Raw genomic sequence first — 9,655 nt, 5'->3', positions numbered from 1 at the left:
CTTCCAAAACAGATTATAGCCTGGTATGTTTGCATCCCATTCATGCGAACCATTTAGCCACATCTCCGTGATTGCAACAATGTCTAAGTCTGCCTCCAACATCAGGGCTTGAAGGTCATGAACTTTATTGCTTAGACTGCGAGCATTTGTGGCCATCGCTTTCCTTGTACATTTCCTGGTATGTGCTTCAACATTTGTGATTTGGGGTTGTCTTTTCTCTTTGGGTACCTTCATATCCTTTTGTTCCAACTTCATTTCTTTCTCTTCTGCCTCAGTTCTATTTTCAGGATCATCACCATGCTGTAATGGAGCAAAAGAATTCTGTAGGGGCAACACTTGTGAGGGCGGATGCCTCTGGTGCACATAGCGAAATCTGCCTGAGCTAATGTGAACCATCTATTCCTGGGTGGTTTTATCCTTGGAGGCAGTGGTGTGAATTTGGCTTGATTCTGTGCTGCATGGTTTTGTGTAGTCTTAGAAGCTGCTTTGAGTGCATCTAATTCCTGTTTTACCTTACTGAGCTCCTGTTTTAAACTAGCAAGCTGATGACAGACAGGACAAGCCTTAAGTCTCCAGATAATTGGCCTTGAAACTGAAACACCACAATTATTACAGAGAATAAAAGTCATCCTGTTTGTTGGAATGGGAATGAACAGGTATGCTATGTTGGGGTTAATACTGTGCAAGATTAACTTTACTCCTCAGCCATACATAGGCAACCAGAGGCAGTTGTAATTTGGGTGGAGTTAATTTGCAATAAGTAGAATAGTTAGGAAATTTATTTAGGAAGTGTCAGTCTTGGGGTGGGTGGGTTGAGGGGCAGGGTGGGGAGGGCTTAAAGTTTAAAACCTGTGGAATGTGTTTGTTTTAAAACCTATCTCCATTTTGTTCCAATGTACTTTCAGGTCATGATAACCAATATCTAATAATGTATTTTAATGAAATCTCTACTATGGGGTTCATTTTCAAAACACTTAGACTTACAAAGTTCCATAGGTTACTATCCAGCTTATATTCAAAGGAGATTGCCGGCCATCTTCTGACACAAATCGGGAGATGGCCAGCCATCTCCTGAACCCGGCCAAATCAGTATAATCGAAAGCCGATTTTGGCTGGCGCCAACTGTGTTCCATCGCGGAGCCGGCCAAACTTCAAGGGGGCGTTTCGGCAGGGTAGCGAAGGCGGGACGGGGCAGGATGGGGCGTGGTTACGAGATGGCCAGCTCTGATGAGCATTTCGCTGGCTTCACTTGGTCCATTTATTTTTAGGACCAAGTCTCAAAAAAGTGCCCCAATTGACCAGATGACCACCGGAGGGAATCGGGATCACCTCCCCTTACTCCCCCTGTGGTCTACAAACCCCTCCCACCCAAAAAAAAAAATTTTTACAGCCTCTATGCCAGCCTCAAATGTCATATCCAGCTCTCCAACAGCAGTATGCAGGTCCCTGGAGCAGTATTTAGTGGGTGCAGTGCACTTCAGGCAGGTGGACCCATGCCCATACCTGTTACACTTGTGGTGGTAAATGTTGAGCCCTCCAAAACCCCCCAAAACCCACTGTACCCACATGTAGGTGCCCCCCTTCACCCCTTAGGGCTATGGTAGTGGTGGAGAGTTGTGGGGAGTGGGTTTTGGGGTGGATTTGGGGGGCTCAGCACCCAAGGTAAGGGAGGTATGCACCTGGGAGCAATTTTTGAAGTCCACTGCAGTGCCCCCTAGGGTGCCTGGTTGGTGTCCTGGCATGTCAGGGGGGCCAGTGCACTACAAATGCTGGCTCCTCCCACAAACAAATGCCTTGCATTTGGCCGTTTTGAGATCGCTGGCATTAGTTTCCATTATCGCCGGAAACTGATGCCGGCCATCTCTAAAGCCGGCCCAAATGCTGACATTTGGCCGGCTCCAACCGTATTATCAAAACAAAAGATAGCCGGCTATCTTTTTCGATAATACGGTTCAACCGCCGCTTTACAGCGCCAAGCCAGCCATCTATTTGGCCGGCGCCATTCAATTATGCCCCTCCACGCAACTTTGTAAGTTTTTAGTGCTTTGAAAATATACCAAGTGATCTATACTATATATATTAGTGATATCCTGTTGTTAGTGTACACTGACTTCATTAGCATGTTTCATATATTTAGAATCCGTCTGACTAGAGCATGTTCTTGATTATTTGATTTATATATACCAAAACTCTTAATCATATAACCCTTATCGATTTTAATGGTGACCTTGGTAGTGGGAGGCGGGGCTGGAGGTTGGGAGGCGGGGATAGTGCGGGGCAGACTTATACGGTCTGTGCCAGAGCCAGTGGTGGGAGGCGGGACTGGAGGTTGGGAGGCAGGGATAGCGCTGGGCAGACTTATACGGTCTGTGCCAGAGCCGGTGGTGGGAGGCGGGGATAGTGCTGTGCAGACTTATACGGTCTATGCCAGAGCCGGTGGTTGGGAGGCGGGGCTAGTGCTGGGCAGACTTATACGGTCTGTGCCCTGAAGAGGACAAGTACAAATCAAAGTAGGGTATACACAAAAGTAGCACACATGAGTTGTCTTGTTGGGCAGACTGGATGGACCGTGCAGGTCTTTTTTCTGCCGTCATCTACTATGTTACTATGTTACCTCAGTGGTGCTCATTGCTAGTATATAGGAATAGCAATGGATCCAGCACCCACCTCTTCATCGGCACACCCAATTACCATGTCTCAAAAATACTTTAACCCTAATTTTAATTTCTTCAAATAATGGGTACTTTTCTTTTAAGTGTGTCAGACTGGGGGCTAAACACGTCCGACATGCATGTTTCGCCCATACATAGGCTGTCTCAAGGACTCTCCCCCTCAGCCGTCTTCAGCGCCAGCTTCGCTATAATTTTTATGGGACAAACGATTTAGAAGGCATTTCTGTAAGGAGTTGCTTAGATCTAAGAGGCAAGTATGTTAATAAATGCTGGTATTCTAGTCCTTTATGTGTGTATATGAACACATTCATGCAAATGACAATACTTTGGCTACACGCTGTTCTGTAAATATGAACACTTCTTCAATGGTGCATGCTTTCAAGGTGGGTGAGTACTGCAAGACTACCACAAGGGGTCACGGTGGCCATTTTGTGAAAGAAGCTCCAATGGGCAGGAGTGAGTGGGCATTGTTTTTGCCCATAGACTACACTAAACCATCAGGACCATGCAAGGTAGGCCCTAGGGGCCTACGGTGTGGGAGGAGATGGGTTTGGTTGGGAGTTCAGATCATCAGGGATGGGAGGGAGGGAGATCATGATCATGGTGGAAAGAAGGGGAGAATTAGAGGTGGTGAGTGTACCTGTACCCCTTATGTTGGTCCCAGACAATATTCAGCCAAGGCCCGAATAAACAAAATAAAGTACTTAAATTAATAATGCAGAGAGAAATATGCAGGATGAATTTATAGCAATTGCAGCAGCTAGAACAGTGGAGGTGTTGCCTAGTGGTTAGCACAGCAGACCTTGATCCTGGGGAACTGGATTCAATTTTTATTTTTTTTATTACATTTGTACCCCGCACTTTCCCACTCATGGCAGGCTCAATGTGGCTTACATGGGGCAATGGAGGGTTAAGTGACTTGCCCAGAGTCACAAGGAGCTGCCTGTGCCTGAAGTGGGAATCCAACTTAGTTCCTCAGGACCAAAGTCCACCACCCTAACCAATAGGCCACTCCTCCACTCCACTGTAGGTTCTTGTGACCCTGGGAAAGTCACTTAACCCTCCATTGCCCCAGGTACAAAATAATTACCTGTATATAGTATGTAAACCACATTGATTGTAACTACAACAAGGTGATATACCAAGTCCCATTCCCTTTATGAGAGGATTTGAATCTATTTATGATATATAGATTTTTTTTCTTTGACGCAACATTAACGCAAGACCATTAATATAAAAAATGGAAAAAAGACATTTTTACTTCTGTGGTAAAAATGGCCTTAGCGTGGGAGGAAACCTCACATAAAGGCATGTTAAGGTCACCTTTTACCACAGCTTAGTAAAAGAACCCCTTAGAAGCCAATGCCCTAACTAAAGTATGTCAAATTTTGTGCAGAAGTAGCAATTTTCAGTCCGTTTTCTACTGGAAATTGTATCCAAATAAATCTAAAGGTAAACTATGCACAGAATTTTCCTATGGACAACTTTAGAAGAAAGAATTATTCTTTAGGGGTATGTAGTCAAAATATTTTTGTTCTGTTTAGTTCACCGTTGGGCTCATTTTCGAAAGAGAAAAACATCTAAAAAGTGGTATAAAGCAGCAATTGGATGCTTTTCTAAAAAAAAAAAAATGTCCAAATAAGTATTTCCAAAACCTATTTTACATATGTTTTTCTATGCCGTTCATCTGCAGGGAATACAAATCTCAAGTGTGCGTGTCAGGGGCGTGTTAAGGGCAGCATTTCGGCATTCCTAAGACTTAGACATTTTTCAACCATAATGGAACAAAACAAAACTAAAACTAAGACGTTTTGAGCTATACTAACTAACTAACTACTAACATTTCTAAAGCGCTACTAGGGTTACGCAGCGCTGTACAATTTAAACATAGAAGGACGGTCCCTGCTCAAAGAGCTTACAATCTAAAAGACAAGAGAACAATCTAAAGACAAGTGTACAATCTAGAGGACGAGTGAACAGTTAATCTGATAGGGTGGATAGATTGGGGCATTTTATATTTCTCGAACGGTTAGGCGCCGAAGGCAGCATTGAAGAGGTGAGTTTTAAGCAGAGATTTGAAGATGGGTAGGGAGGGGGCATGGCGTATGGGTAAAGGAAGATTGTTCCAGGCATAGGGTGAAGCAAGGCAGAATGAGCGGAGCCTGGAGTTGGCAGTGGTGGAGAAGGGTACTGAGAGAAGGGCTTTGTCCTGTGAGCGGAGGTTACGGGCGGGAACGTAAGGGGAGATGAGGGTAGAGAGGTAGTGAGGAGCCACAGACTGAGTGCATTTGTAGGTAAGTAGGTAATAAATAAGGCACAAAAAAGTGCCCTAAATGACCAGATGACCACTGAAGGGAATCAGGTGTAAACTTCCCATACTACCCCAGTGGTCACCGACCCCCTCCCACCCCAAAGAAATATAATAAAAAATATGACTTACCAGCCTCTATGACAGACTCAGAAGTTAAAGTCAGGTCTATGAGAGCAGTATGCAGGTCCCTGGAGTAGTGTAGAAGTGGGTGCAGTGCACAGTGGGGGACCCAGGTCCCTATCTCCCTCTACCTGTTACATTTGTGCTGGAAACTGTGACCCATCCAAAAAATATAGGATGCTTCCTTCACCCATAAAGGTTATTGTAGTGGTGCACAGTGGGAGGTAATAGGTTTTGGAGTGCTCAGAGGACAAGATAGGGGAGTAAAGGTGAGATTTGTACTTGGGAACATTTTTAAGAAGTGCACAGAAATGCCCTCTAGTTTGCCCCGTTGCTCTCCTGGGATGTATGGGGGACAAGTCTACTAAAAATGCTGGCTCCTCCTACATCCCCAAATTTGTACCTTTTGCACTTATTTGGGTTTTTTTTCCCGAAAATGGACCCAAAAAAACAAAACTTCCACAGCACAAAACCTTGTTAGAAATAATATTTTTGAAAAAATAGATGTTTTTCTTTTTCAGAAATGACCGTCTTTCCTATTCAGAGTTGAACTTGGACATCATATCAAAAATGGTTCTCCACGTCATTTGTGTGAATTTTCATTTTGTTATTTTCTTTTCATTGCATGGCAATATTGTAAATAGCATACTTTCTTCATAAGGAGTGCTCATTATTTATTTATTACATTTGTATCCCACATTTTTTTGCATAGCAGTAGGCTCAATGTGGCTTACAGGTTCCGGAGAGGAGAGTACCAACTCCGGGAATATATACAGAGTGGAAAATAGAGTAACAGTAGGTGCAATGAAGTTGATAAGGTTCCGGAAAAGAGAATACAACTCTGGGACGGATATATAGTAGCATATAGAGAGAAGTAATCCCAATGAGGCTGATAAGTCTCCAGGGATGGGACTACAGCTTCTAGTGAGCAATACAGTGTAGGATAACGGTAGAGGTACACTTAATTATAACTGGAGTGGTAAAATTTGTACAGTTTGAAGTAATAGGATTATGTGGAAGGAGTATTGTTCATTTCTTAGATCGAAAGATGTGATGCATTGTTCATGAATTAGTTCGGGTCTGCTGGGTAGGCTTTCCGGAAGAGGTGAGTCTTGAGGTCGTTTCGAAATTTTAGATGGGTGTTCGCAGTTCTAATGTTTCTAGGTAAAGTGTTCCAGAGCTGGGTGCAAATGTAGTGAAAGCTGGATGCAGATGATGATTTGTATTTTAGTCCTTTACAGTTTGGGTAATGCAGGTTTAGAAACGTTCTTGATGATTCGATGATGTTTCTAGTTGGTAAGTCAATAAGTTCGGTCATATAGGTTGGGGCCAGACCATGGATTATTTTGTGGACCAGAGTGCAAATTTTGAAGGCTATTAGTTCCTTGATTGTTAGCCAGTGCAGTATTTTGCGTAGGGGTTTAGCACTTTTGAATCTTGTCTTTCCGAAAATGAGTCTAGCTGCCGTGTTCTGCGCAGTCTGGAGTTTCCTTAAGATCTGTTCTTTGCATCCTGCATATATGGCGTTACAGTAGTCAACATGTGATAGTACCATTGTTTGAATTATGTTACAGAAATTTTCCCTTGGTAAGAATTGTTTGATCCGTTTGAGTTTCCACATTACATGGAACTCTATTTGCCAATAGAGTGTACCAATATATGCCAAAAGAAATCTAATGTACACCAAAATAATTCCCTTGTTTAAGTAACAACTAACTTTGGAGAGCAAAATAGTGTAAAGTACCACTCTAAAGATCAATTTATTTGCTCAGTGGACAGGTATAGAGCACTCAGTATGCGCTGCTGTTGCAGAAGTCTTAAAAAAAATCAAAGCCTCAGCTACCCCGAGGAAAGCCTCTAAGCATTATTACAGAAATCTCAATGGGGTTACTATCACCTGCTTCGGCTAGACTGTTGCCAGCGGGTTGTCCCCCCTCCCGAAGCAGCGTGTATTCTGTAAGCAGCGCCTAGATTTAGGCGTGATATGTAGAATATGCTTAGTTGATATCCTAGTGCCTAAAACTACATGCCTCCATTTACACCAATGAAAACGGCATAAATCCAGAATTAGGCGCAGAGGGCCATATTGTATAATGTGTGTAAGCTTTGAAACGCTCACGAAATGCCCATTTCACCACCCATAACCATGCTCCTTTTTGCCTGTGCGTATTAAAATTTAGATGCAGTGTGTTACAGAATATGCTTATCATGTGCACGTAAATTCTAATTATTACCAATTAGTGTTTATTATTGCTTAAGTGCTGTTAACAGAATAAGCTTGGATTTCGGCACGGACCTCTATGCACGCTATATAGAATTTGGGGGATTGTCCTCAACTCTAAGATCACTTGAGTGGTAACTCCTAACACGGATCCCAGCATCATAGGCCTTTTAGTTTGTATTTTTTTTCCCTGTGCACATTTTTTTCGACTCATCAATATTAAATGTACCTAAACCAGTTTGAGACCCGCAGTTTTGTAGCTCGTACAGGCCCATCTCGCTCCTTGGTTCAGATTACAAACTTTGCACAAATATTTTGGCTGCTCGGCGCCAGCAGGTGATACTCTCTCTGGTTCATGAGGACCAGGCAGGTTTTGTGCATGGTAGACAAACGTTTGAAAACATCAGGAGGGCCTTACTTCTGGATTTCAGATGTACTGATTTTGATAAAATGGGGAAATACCTGAAGAAGGAGCTGTTGGAGTGGGAAGGCATAGGAGAAGTGGAAATCAGTGGTCAAAGCTGAAGGCTCCTTTGTATGTTTGGGAAGCTTGCCAGGTGCCCTTGGCCTGGATTGGCCACTGTCGTGGACAGGATGCTGGGCTCGATGGACCCTTGGTCTTTTCCCAGTATGGCATTACTTATGTACTTATGTACTAAGGGGACCCTTTGGTAGGGTTGATTGTTTTGAGCAGTGAAACAAAGTGAACGACTGGATGCAAGTGGATTTTGGAGCGATTCATTTCTTTTTTTGGGGGGCAAGAAAGTAACACCGACAGTGCCCTGTTTAAGCTTCCGCTCAATGGGAACAGTATATTAGGCACTTATAGAGAGACTGATTTACAGAACACTTTCTTCCATTATTGGCTATTTTTAACATTTCAGAGTGGATTTTTCAGCAGTGGCTTTTTCTCCCATTCAAGGGGAATTGTTTTGTACTGCTGTTTTTACAGTCTAGCTGAAGCCGGTGATAGTAACCCCATTGAGGTTTCTGTAATAATGCCTAAAGGCTTTCCTTGGGGTAATTGAGGCTTCAGTTTTTTTAAGGCTTATGCAACAGCAGCGGATAGTGAGTACTCAGTACCAGTCCTTTGAGCAAATAAACTGATCTTTAGCGCAGTGGTTTACACCAAAATAATACAACATATTAAACAGAATAGCAGTGGCGTAGCAAGGGTGGGGCGGTGGGGGCGGTCCGCCCCAGGTGCACGCTGCTGGAGGGTGCAGAGAGCAGCCGTGTGTGCCTGTCGGCTCCGCTGGTTCCCTGCTCCCTCTGCCCTGGAACAGGTTACTTCCTGTTCCGGGGCAGAGGGAGCAGGGAGCCAGTGGAGCCGACAGGCGCGCAGCTGCTCTCTGCACCCTCCAGCAGCCAAGAATGCACCCTGGAGGGGGGTGTCATTGCGCCGGGGGGGGGGCTTGATGCGCCGGGGAGGGGGTGTCATTGTACAGGGGGGGGTGTCGTGCTGCACCCTGGGGGGGGGGGGACTCCGCTGCACCCGGGGGGGGGGGTGCGCAGTGGCGATCTGCCCCGAATAGCAGCCGACCTAGGATCGCCACTGCAGAATAGTATTTGCAGTGTTCTGGTAATATGATACAAATGCAGCAAATAAATAAGTAAATAAATAAATAAATAAATATATGCAGAAATGTTAACACTTGGCTAGCAGTCAGTTCTAGCTCCCCAGTCCAGCATCTCCCTGTTGGCCATGTGAACAGTAGAACTTTAACAGAAAACCTGTGGTTACCAGCAACCATAAACTGATTTGCCTAGTAGGTTCCCAAATGGCCACTAGGCTTCAGATCTGTGAGCCTTTAGTTTATTGTTGAGTTACCAAACATGTTTGGACTAAGCATCATCTGTATTAGCTGTTCCTAATAGAGCAGCAGGCTGCCAAGTAGGGAAGCCAGGATTCAAATCCCACTGCTGCTCCTTGATTTCTTGGACAAGTCACTTAACACTCCATTCATTTCCCTCCAGGAAAAGGAAATATGTACTGTACCTGAACGTAACTTGCCTTTAAACTACTACTAAGAAAGGTGTAATCTAAAACCAAATCCAAAATCCAGTATCAGGCATATTTTAAAGCTATATAAAACCCTACAAATGCCCCTCAGGAACTATAGAGCAATTCTGCAATACCTTAATAGCACTAATTTCCAGGAGTCACACAAGAAGGGTCTAAGAAAAAGCTGCACTTTAAACATTGCGGTGAACACTAGAACATCAATACATCTATTAAAAAAAACTAAATAAACCAGATTAGTACAGATTCATCCTGCACAGACATTCAATGCTAGCAGAATACCTGGTCTCTTCAACATATGCAGAACG

The 9,655-nt window shown here is 43.9% G+C and overlaps 1 long non-coding RNA gene across 1 annotated transcript; it reads left to right on the top strand.

Annotated features, from left to right (window-relative positions):
- Positions 1 to 1,624: 1,624 nt before the first annotated feature.
- Positions 1,625 to 5,421, top strand: LOC115467371. The gene is made up of 3 exons (XR_003941685.1): positions 1,625 to 1,635; positions 5,189 to 5,191; positions 5,335 to 5,421. It is a non-coding gene; the product is annotated as an uncharacterized LOC115467371 (long non-coding RNA).
- The last annotated feature ends 4,234 nt before the right edge of the window (positions 5,422 to 9,655 follow it).

Source organism: Microcaecilia unicolor, chromosome 3 (assembly GCF_901765095.1).
Source record: "Microcaecilia unicolor chromosome 3, aMicUni1.1, whole genome shotgun sequence".
Lineage (NCBI taxonomy): Eukaryota > Metazoa > Chordata > Amphibia > Gymnophiona > Siphonopidae > Microcaecilia > Microcaecilia unicolor.
Note: the sequence above shows the minus strand (reverse complement) of the source record. Positions and strands in the feature narration are given on the sequence as shown.